This window comes from Stegostoma tigrinum, chromosome 32 (genome assembly GCF_030684315.1).
Source record: "Stegostoma tigrinum isolate sSteTig4 chromosome 32, sSteTig4.hap1, whole genome shotgun sequence".
Lineage (NCBI taxonomy): Eukaryota > Metazoa > Chordata > Chondrichthyes > Orectolobiformes > Stegostomatidae > Stegostoma > Stegostoma tigrinum.
In genome coordinates this window covers 33,397,308-33,406,689 of record NC_081385.1, presented here as the reverse complement: position 1 = coordinate 33,406,689, position 9,382 = coordinate 33,397,308, and the positions used below count along the sequence as shown (strand labels likewise).

Genomic DNA, 9,382 nt, shown 5'->3' with positions numbered 1-9,382 from the left:
TCTCTCTCTTTCTGCCACATGCACACACTTTCTCCACCCCCCCGCAACATACACAATATCTCACACAAACACACACTATCTCTCTATCCCACACACACAACACACACACATTGTCTCCCTCACAGACACTCTCTCTCACATGCACATACACATAAATGTACACACACAACTCACTCACTCCCTCACTCTCCCTCACACACTGTCTCTCTCTTTCTCTCTCTCTGTCACATACACACACACACACACAGACACACACACACACACACACACACACACACACGCACACATACACACACACACTCTTTCTCCCTCTCACACACACACAACTCACTGACTCACTCACTCACTCTCCCTCACACACTCTCTCGCCCTCACACCCACACACACCTCTTTCCCTCACACACATATGCGCACATTCTCACTATTTCCCTCCCTCTCTCTAGCTTTCCCACCTCTCACTCACTCTCTCTCCTCACACACACATCTACGCACACTCTTTCTCCTCACACACTTACAGTCTCAGTCTCTCCCTCACACATTCGCGCACACACTTTCTCTCTGTCTCCCTCTCCCCCCTGTCCCCTCCACCACACACACAAACATGAACACTCCCTTTCACTCACACACACACACTCTGTCTCTCTCTCTCCCAAACGTACACTTTCTCTCTCTCCCTCACACACACGTACACATTCTCTCCCTCACACTCACTATGTCTCCACGCACACCCACCCCCCCAACATACACACACACACGTACACACACACATACACACAAATGCACACTCACACACACACACACGCACCTCTCTCCCGCGCACACATATACACACACTCTCACACACACAAACATGAACACTCCCTTCTCTGAGTGAGTGAGTGTGTGTGTGGAAGGGCGAGAGAAGGTATGTGTGCGTGAGAGAGAGAGAGAAAGGGAGAGAATGTGTTTGTGTGTTGATATGCGTGTTTGAGCAGACAGTGTGTATGAGGTGGGAGAGCTAGAGAGAGGGAGGGACAGAGCGAGAGTGTATGTATATGTGTGTGAGGCAGAGAGGTGTGTGTGTGCGTGTGTGTGAGGGAGAGTGAGTGAGTGAGTTGTGTGTGTGCATGAGAGAGAGAGTGAGCCTGTGTGTGAGTGTGTATGTGTGTTTATGTGTGTGGGTGTGCATGCGAGAGAGAGAGAGAGAGTGTGTGTGTGAGGGAGAAAATGTGTGTGTGAGGGAGAGAGAGAGAGAGAGTGTGTGTATGTGTGTGTGTGTGTGTGAGGGCGTGCGCGTGTGAGAGTGAGAAAGGGAGTGTGCATGTTTGTGTGTGTGAGTATGTGTGGTGGGGGCGAAAAGGTGTAGAGGAAGATGGAGAGACAGAATGTGTGTGTGGGAGATCGCATGTATGTGAGGGAGAGACTGAGAGTGTAAGTGTGTGTGTGCAGATGTGAGTGTGTGAAGAGAGTGTGTGAGAGGGGGAGAATGTGTGTGTGGGAAATCGCGTGTATGTGAGGGAGAGACTGAGAGTGTAAGTGTGTGTGTGCAGATGTGAGTGTGTGAAGAGAGAGTGTGTGAGAGGGAGAGAATGTGTGTGTGGGAGAGAGTGCGTGTGTGGGAGAGACAGGGAGAGCAAGAGAATGTGTGTGTGTGTGTGTGTGTGTGTGTGTGTGTGTGTGTGTGTGTGTGTGTGTGGGAGAGAATGTGTGTGTGATAGGGCGAAAGAGTGTGTGTGGGAGGGAGAGGGAGAGCAAGAGTATGTATTTGTGTGTGTGGGAGAGAATGTGTGTGTGTGAGAGAGGGAGAAAGAGTGTGTGTGTGTGTGTGAGAGAGAGAGAGAGAGAGAGAAAGAGAGACTGTGTGAGGGAGAGGGAGTGAGTGAGTGAGTTGTCTGTGTACATTCATGTGTCTGTGTGTTTGCTGTGAGAGAGAGAGAGAGTGTCTGTGAGGGAGACAATGTGTGTGTGTGTGTGGGAGAGAGACAGAGAGTGTGTGTTTGTGTGAGAGGGTGTGTGTGTGGGGGGGTGGGGAGAAAGTGTGTGCATGTGGCAGAAAGAGAGAGAGTTTTCTGTGACATACAGACACTCTCTCCCTTTCTCTCTTTCTCTCTCTCACCCCCACCACACACACACACACACACACACACACACACACACACACACACACACACACACACACTCTCCCCCACACACCTCACTCACTCACTCTCCCTCACACACACTCTCTCTGTCACTCACACACACACACACACACACACTCTCTCTATCTCTTGCTCTCCCTCTCTCTCTGAAACACACACTGTCCCCCCCATACACAGAAAACTCTCTGGCTTTCTGCCACACGCACACCCACCCCCCCACATACACACACACGTACATACACATATACATACACACTCTCTCTCACACACACACAACTCACTGACTCACTCACTCACTCTCCCTCACACACTCTCTCACCCTCACACCTGCACACACCTCTTTCCCTCACACACATATGCGCACATTCTCACTCTTTCCCTCCCTCTCTCTAGCTCTCCTACCTCTCACTCACTTTCTCTCCTCACACACGCCTCTACGCACACTCTTTCTCCTCACACACTTACACTCTCAGTCTCTCCCTCACATACACTCGTTCTCTCGCACACACACTTTCTCTCTTTCTGTCTCCCTCTCCCCTCCACCACACATACTCACACACACAAACATGAACATTCCCTTTCTCTATCACACACACACTCTCTCTCTCTCCCCCTTGCACACAGACAGACACACTCTTGCTCTCCCACCTCTCCGACACACTCTCGCTCTCCCACCTCTCAGATACTCTCTGTCCTCACACACACATCTACACATGCACACTGTCTCCCTCTCTCTCACTCACACACACACATACACACACTTTCTCACTCTCTCCCTCTGCCCACCCCACCACACATACGCACACATACAAACGTGGACACTCCCTTTCTCTCTCAGACACACACACACACACACACACTCTCGATCTCCCACATACACACTTTCTCTCTCTCTCTCTCCTCCCCACTACACATATTCACACATGTAAAAATGCGCACTCCGTTTCTCTCTCGCACTCCCCCCGCCACACACACAACTCTCTCCCTCACACAAGTGCACACACAGACACGCGCACACACAGATACACGCACTCGCTCTCTCTCTCTCTCCTCCCCCCTCCACACTCTTGCATGCACACACACTCTCTCCATCCCACACACACTCTGTCTCTCTCTCCCCCCCCCCACACACACACACACACACACACACACACACACACACTTTCTCTCTCCTCTCTCTCCCTCTCTCTCTCTCCATCTCCCCCCCACCACACATATGCACACACACAAATGTACAGAGTCCCTTTCTCTCCCACACCCACACACAATCCCCCCACCACACACACAGACACACACTCTCTCTCTCCCTCACACATGCGCACATTCTCTCCTGTGCACACACAATCGTTCTTTCTCTCCCTCTCTGTCTCCCACACACATTAACACACACACTCTCACGCTCTCCTACCACACACACACACACACACACACACACACACACACACACAGATTCACACACACACTCTTGATTACAGATTCACACACACACAGACTCACACACACACAGATTCTCACACACACACAGATTCACACACACACACACAGATTCTCTCACACACACAGATTCACACACACACACAGATTCTCACACACACACAGATGCCCACGCACACACAGATTCTCACACACACACAGATTCACACACACTCATTCTCCCTCTCTGTCTCTCTCTCTCTCTCTCTCTCTCTCTCATACACACATGAGTCTGTGGGGTGAATTTGTATTTGCAAATACATTGTATTTTGTTCAAAAAGCATACAATTTATTGACAGTCCATCAATGTGGCATTTTATAAATTCCTACTTTATTAAACCAGTCTGACTCCAAACCAAAACACAAACAGATTTTAAACAAAGCCTCGCACCTAACATGCATTGTCTGGCCTAAAATTTCACTTCTTCTTTGCACTGATAAAATCTTTAGCTCTCCCAGATCGGTGACCTGAAAGAAATTGGGGAATTTACTAACGTTATAACTGATTAAACATTTAACAGCATCTTAGGTTTGTTTAGTACATCCTCATCAGTCGTGTGACCCTTTGATACTTTTACTTATAAATTCTGCTTTCTGTCTGTTCCTCTCTCACTTCATCTGATGAAGGGGTTACGTTCTGAAAGCTTGTGCTTTCAAAAAAGCCTGTTGGACTATGACTTTGGTTAGAGAAAGAAAAATACTGCAGACACTGCAATCCAAGGCAGACAAACTGGAGGCTGGAAAAACACAGCAAGCCGAGCAGCATCTGGAGGAAAGGAGAAGTCAATGTTTTGGGTGTTACTCTTCTTCAGGACTGGACATAGGGGTAGGGCAAGTTGCAGATAATGAGGGGGAGGGTGGGGGATAGTGGAATGGAGGTGATAGGTGGCCCCCAGTGGTAGGTATGACCTGGTTGTTTGATGGGAATGATGAATCTGGTTTGTAGCCAGTAGGGAGGGTCAGTAAGTGGAATAGAAAGAGGAGATGGGGCTGGAAGGGGAGCCAGGGAATGAGCATGAATGTCAATTGAAATTTAACAACTCAATGTTGAGTCCTCCAGGCTGTAGAGTTCGCAGGCAGAATGAAGGGTGTTGTCCCTCAAATTTGCATTCTGACTATAACTTGGTGTCATGAGTTTTCTCTGAGATCGTAAGAACTGACAGTGCTGGAGTCAGAGATAACACAGTGTGGAGCTGGAGGAACACAGGCAGCATCGGAGAAGCAGGAAAGCTGTTGTTTTGGATTCCGAAACTTTCCTGCTCCTCTGATGCTGCCTGGCCTGCTGTGCTCCTCCAGCTCCACACTGTGTTGTATTGTTGTGTGATTTCTGACCTTTGAAAGTTGCAGACTAATCATTCGTTGCATCACGGAGCTCCGAGTCTCTGACCCACTGAGGGTTGTGAGCCAAGCCCATAACCAGAGGGCCTGGGGCAGGGCCAAGGTTCATTTTGGAGCTCTGGCTCTGACCGTCACCAATCCCCTCATTGTCTTGTTAAAAACAAAAGACACTATGGGTGCTGGGAATGGGGAGTATGAACAAATAACACGGGAAAACCCATTAATTCCGGAGAGAGAAAAACAGAGGTAACATTTCAACACCCGATCTTCTTCTTTGGAACTCATTTTAAAAATTCCACCAGGCCTCCTTTTGTTCCAAAAATGTACTTTATTCATCAAAAATTCTCTTTCTGTACATACACAGGTACTAAATCGGTTCTGGACAGTATTTGCATATGAAGAAAATTAAACATTGAAATTTGACATTCCCTGCAGTTTCAGAAATCAAAGGCATTTTCTATACATACAGGACATGTGTTACCTCTCACCAGTAACATTTAACACACACGGTATCCACTAATGGCCTTAGAATTCATAGAAACCACGACATTGTGGAAACAGGCCATTCAGCCCATCAAGTCCACTTCACCTCTCTGAAGAGCATCCAAACCAGACTTTATCCTGTCCCTGTACATCCTGTGAGTAATCCACATGACCTCCATGTTATCAGAGTATGGCAGGAAATCCATACAGAAACACAGGGTGAAGAGTGTACAAGTTCCACAGAGAGAGCCACCCAAGGGTGGGATTGAACACAGGTCCCTGGCACTGAAAATCAGCAGAGCTAACCACTGAGCCACTGTGCTGTCACAGAATTGGCACTGTTGTTACTCTCAGTTGCTGGCGTCTGATACTTGTTACCCAAAATAAATACCCTAAACACGGGCAAGCTGCCATTGCGTTGCTGTTCAGAGTGCAGCCGTACGGAAGGAATATTCCAAGCCGGACGCTAGAAGTGCAACGCTGGACTGACTGTCACTTATAAAAGAGTAAAGTGTGTGGCACAAAATAGCTGCCAAAAGCTTTGTGCAGTTGTTTCCAGGCTCCTGTCTGTGAACCATTAGCTGATCTCCCTGTATGCAACAGTCTACGGTTGTTTTCTTACTCGTGTAGAACTTCTGCAAAATGTGCGATTTTTTTTTTTTTCAGCAGTACTCACACTCTTCACTACCGAGTGACTATTCGATTCTCACCTACTCTACATTGTCACGGGCTAGACGGAGACCCCCTATTCCTGGACCCTGAGGGGAGGAAAAAGACAGTCATGCTGGCGAAGGTGTCCCCACCTTAAACAACTCAATAATCCACATAAATACAAAGTAGATGAGATATTGGAAATCTGAAATAAAAACAAAGTGCTGGTGAAACTCAGTAGCTCTGCCAGCATCCATGGAAACAAAACAGATCAAACGTTTAAAGCACTTTATTTTTATTACAACAAACTAGATGTTGTGGAACAGCCGGAAGCAGTACTGTATACCTCACTAGCATCCTAAAGACTCAAGAAATTTCAGCCCCTTTCCATTTGACCAATAAGCCCAATTGCTGGCATATATCCCTTTATCCTTCAAAATGATTTAGCTCATCCTGCAATACATCCAGTTATATTCAACATTCTTACCTTCTCCATCATCTTCTCTGGGAACATTTTGTAGGAATGAGGACGCCTTGGTGACAAGGAGTTAAGCAAACTAGCGAATGAGGATTCAAACTGGCATGCACGTTCCGAATGTGAATAATGCCAACAGCTGAAAATGAAAGCAGAGGTAACAAAGTCCAGCAAATATTTAAAACTGCCACTGCTCTCGACCCAGAGCAGGGCTGAAAGTACAAGAGGACAGAGCACAATTGCTGGTTCATTCACTGCCCAGCCATCCAATATGGTGTAGGAAACTGGGCAAATTACCGAGGATTTTTCTGAACAACAGTAAGCACCGTGCTAAGAATAATTGAGCAAGTGAAACACAGCAAGCAACACAGTAAAACACAACTAATTGGTCCTTCTTCTAATAGCCACACCCATTGTATTCAACAATTCCATGTGATATGCAAAAATGTGAAACTGATTCGATGTATTACTGGACAGGACATACTGTACGGTGTGTTTTACACATTTTTGAGCCAGTTTCTGTCTGTTTTCTTTTAAATTGCCAAATGTATCCAACAATCAGATTTGCATGGCAACATTAACAGCACTGTTAGCTTGAAAGAATCTTACTGAACACTAAAGGCATTGACAGGATTTGACCATTTAATGCAGATTTCCCTTTACTCTCAGGACCTGACAATTGTAACGATCTTTAACAATAGAGATAAATTATTCTGATGAAACAATTGAGGCATTATTATCCTGGTGCCCACATCAGGGAAAATCCTGACCTGCATTTTTCTGGATCAGTTACTTCAGGTGGCTGAGGAAGTCCTCCCAGAGACACATTGTGGCTTTGGAACATAGAACATAGAACGTAGAACATAGAACATAGAACAGTACAGCACAGAACAGGCCCTTCAGCCCACGATGTTGTGCCGACCATTGATCCTCATGTATGCACCCTCAAATTTCTGTGACAATATGCATGTCCAGCAGTCTCTTAAATGTCCCCAATGGCCTTGTTTCCACAACTGCTGCTGGCAATGCATTCCATGCTCTCACAACTCTGTGTGTAAAGAACCCGCCTCTGACATCCCCTCTATACTTTCCACCAACCAGCTTAAAACTATGACCCCTCGTTAAAGCCATTTCTGCCCTGGGAAATAGTCTCTGGCTATCAACTCTATCTATGCCTCCCATTATCTTGTATACTTCAATTAGGTCCCCTCTCCTCCTCCTTTTCTCCAATGAAAAGAGACCGAGCTCAGTCAACCTCTCTTCATAAGATAAGCCCTCCAGTCCAGGCAGCATCCTGGTAAACCTCCTCTGAACCCTCTCCAAAGCATCCACATCTTTCCTATAATACGGCGACCAGAACTGGACGCAGTATTCCAAGTGCAGTCTAACCAAAGTTTTATAGAGCTGCAACAAGATCTCACGGCTCTTAAACTCAATCCCCCTGTTAATGAAAGCCAAAACACCATATGCTTTCTTGACAACCCTGTCCACTTGGGTGGCCATTTTAAGGGATCTATGTATCTGCACACCAAGATTCCTCTGTTCCTCCACACTGCCAAGAATCCTATCCTTAATCCTGTACTCTGGTTTCAAATTCGACCTTCCAAAATGCATCACCTCGCATTTATCCAGGTTGAACTCCATCTGCCACCTCTCAGCCCATCTCTGCATCCTGTCAATGACCCGCTGCAGCCTACAACAGCCGTTTATACTGTCAACGACACCTCCAACCTTCGTGTCATCTGCAAACTTGCTGACCCATCCTTCAATCCCCTCATCCAAGTCATTAATAAAAATTACAAACAGTAGAGGCCCAAGGACAGAGCCCTGTGGAACACCCCTCACCACTGACTTCCAAGCAGCATATTTTCCTTCTACTACCACTCGCTGTCTTCTGTTGGCCAGTCAATTCTGTATCCAGACAGTTAAGTTCCCCTGTATCCCATTCCTCCTGAACTTCTGAATGAGCCTACTATGGGGAACCATATCAAATGCCTTGCTGAAGTCCATATACACCACATCCACAGCTCGACCCTCATCAACTTTTCTAGTCACATCCTCAAAGAACTCGATAAGGTTTGTGAGGCATGACCTGCCCCTCACAAAGCCGTGTTGACTGCATTTGATCAAGCCATGCTCTTCCAGATGGTCATAAATCCTATCCCTCAGAATCCTTTCTAACACCTTGCAGACGACAGACGTGAGACTTCCTTGTCTGTAATTGCCAGGGATTTCCCTATTTCCTTTCTTGAAGAGAGGAATTACATTTGCCTCTCTCCAGTCCTCAGGTACGACTCCAGTGGAGAGCCAGGATGCAAAGATCTTCGCAAGTGGCAAAGTAATTGCATTTCTCGTTTCCCAAAGCAGCCGAGGAAAAATCTGGTCCGGGCCTGGCGACTTGTCAATCTTAATGTTTGACAAGATTTTCAGCACATCAGCTTCCTCTATCTCTATCCATTCCAGCATGCACACCTGCTCTTCAAAGGTTTCATTCACTACAAAGTTCGTTTCTTTCGTAAAGACAGAAGCAAAAAAAATCATTTAGGGCTTCCCCTACCTCCTCAGACTCCACACACAAGTTCCCTATGCTATCCCTGATCGGCCCTACTCTTTCTTTGACCATTATCTTATTCCTTACATAAGTGTAAAATGCCTTTGTGTTCCCCCTAATCCGTTCTGCCAAGCCTTTCTCGTGACCCCTCCTGGCTCTCCTCAGACCATTTTTGAGCTCTTTCCTCGCCTGCCTGTAATCCTCTGGAGCTGAGTTTGACCCTAGCTTCCTCCACCTTATGTAAGCTACCTTCTTCCTTTTGACGAGAAGCTCCACCGCTCTCGTCATCCA

General features: G+C 46.8%; 1 protein-coding gene across 1 annotated transcript in view; it reads right to left on the bottom strand.

Moving 5' to 3' along the window:
- LOC125466945 (CMP-N-acetylneuraminate-beta-galactosamide-alpha-2,3-sialyltransferase 4-like) overlaps positions 1-6,800 on the bottom strand; it is a 116,376-nt gene extending 109,576 nt beyond the window's left edge. The window contains exon 1 of the mRNA XM_059639065.1: positions 6,553-6,800. The gene's annotated coding sequence lies outside the window, so the exon portion shown is untranslated. The remainder of the gene's footprint in view (positions 1-6,552) is intronic.
- Positions 6,801-9,382: the final 2,582 nt, after the last annotated feature.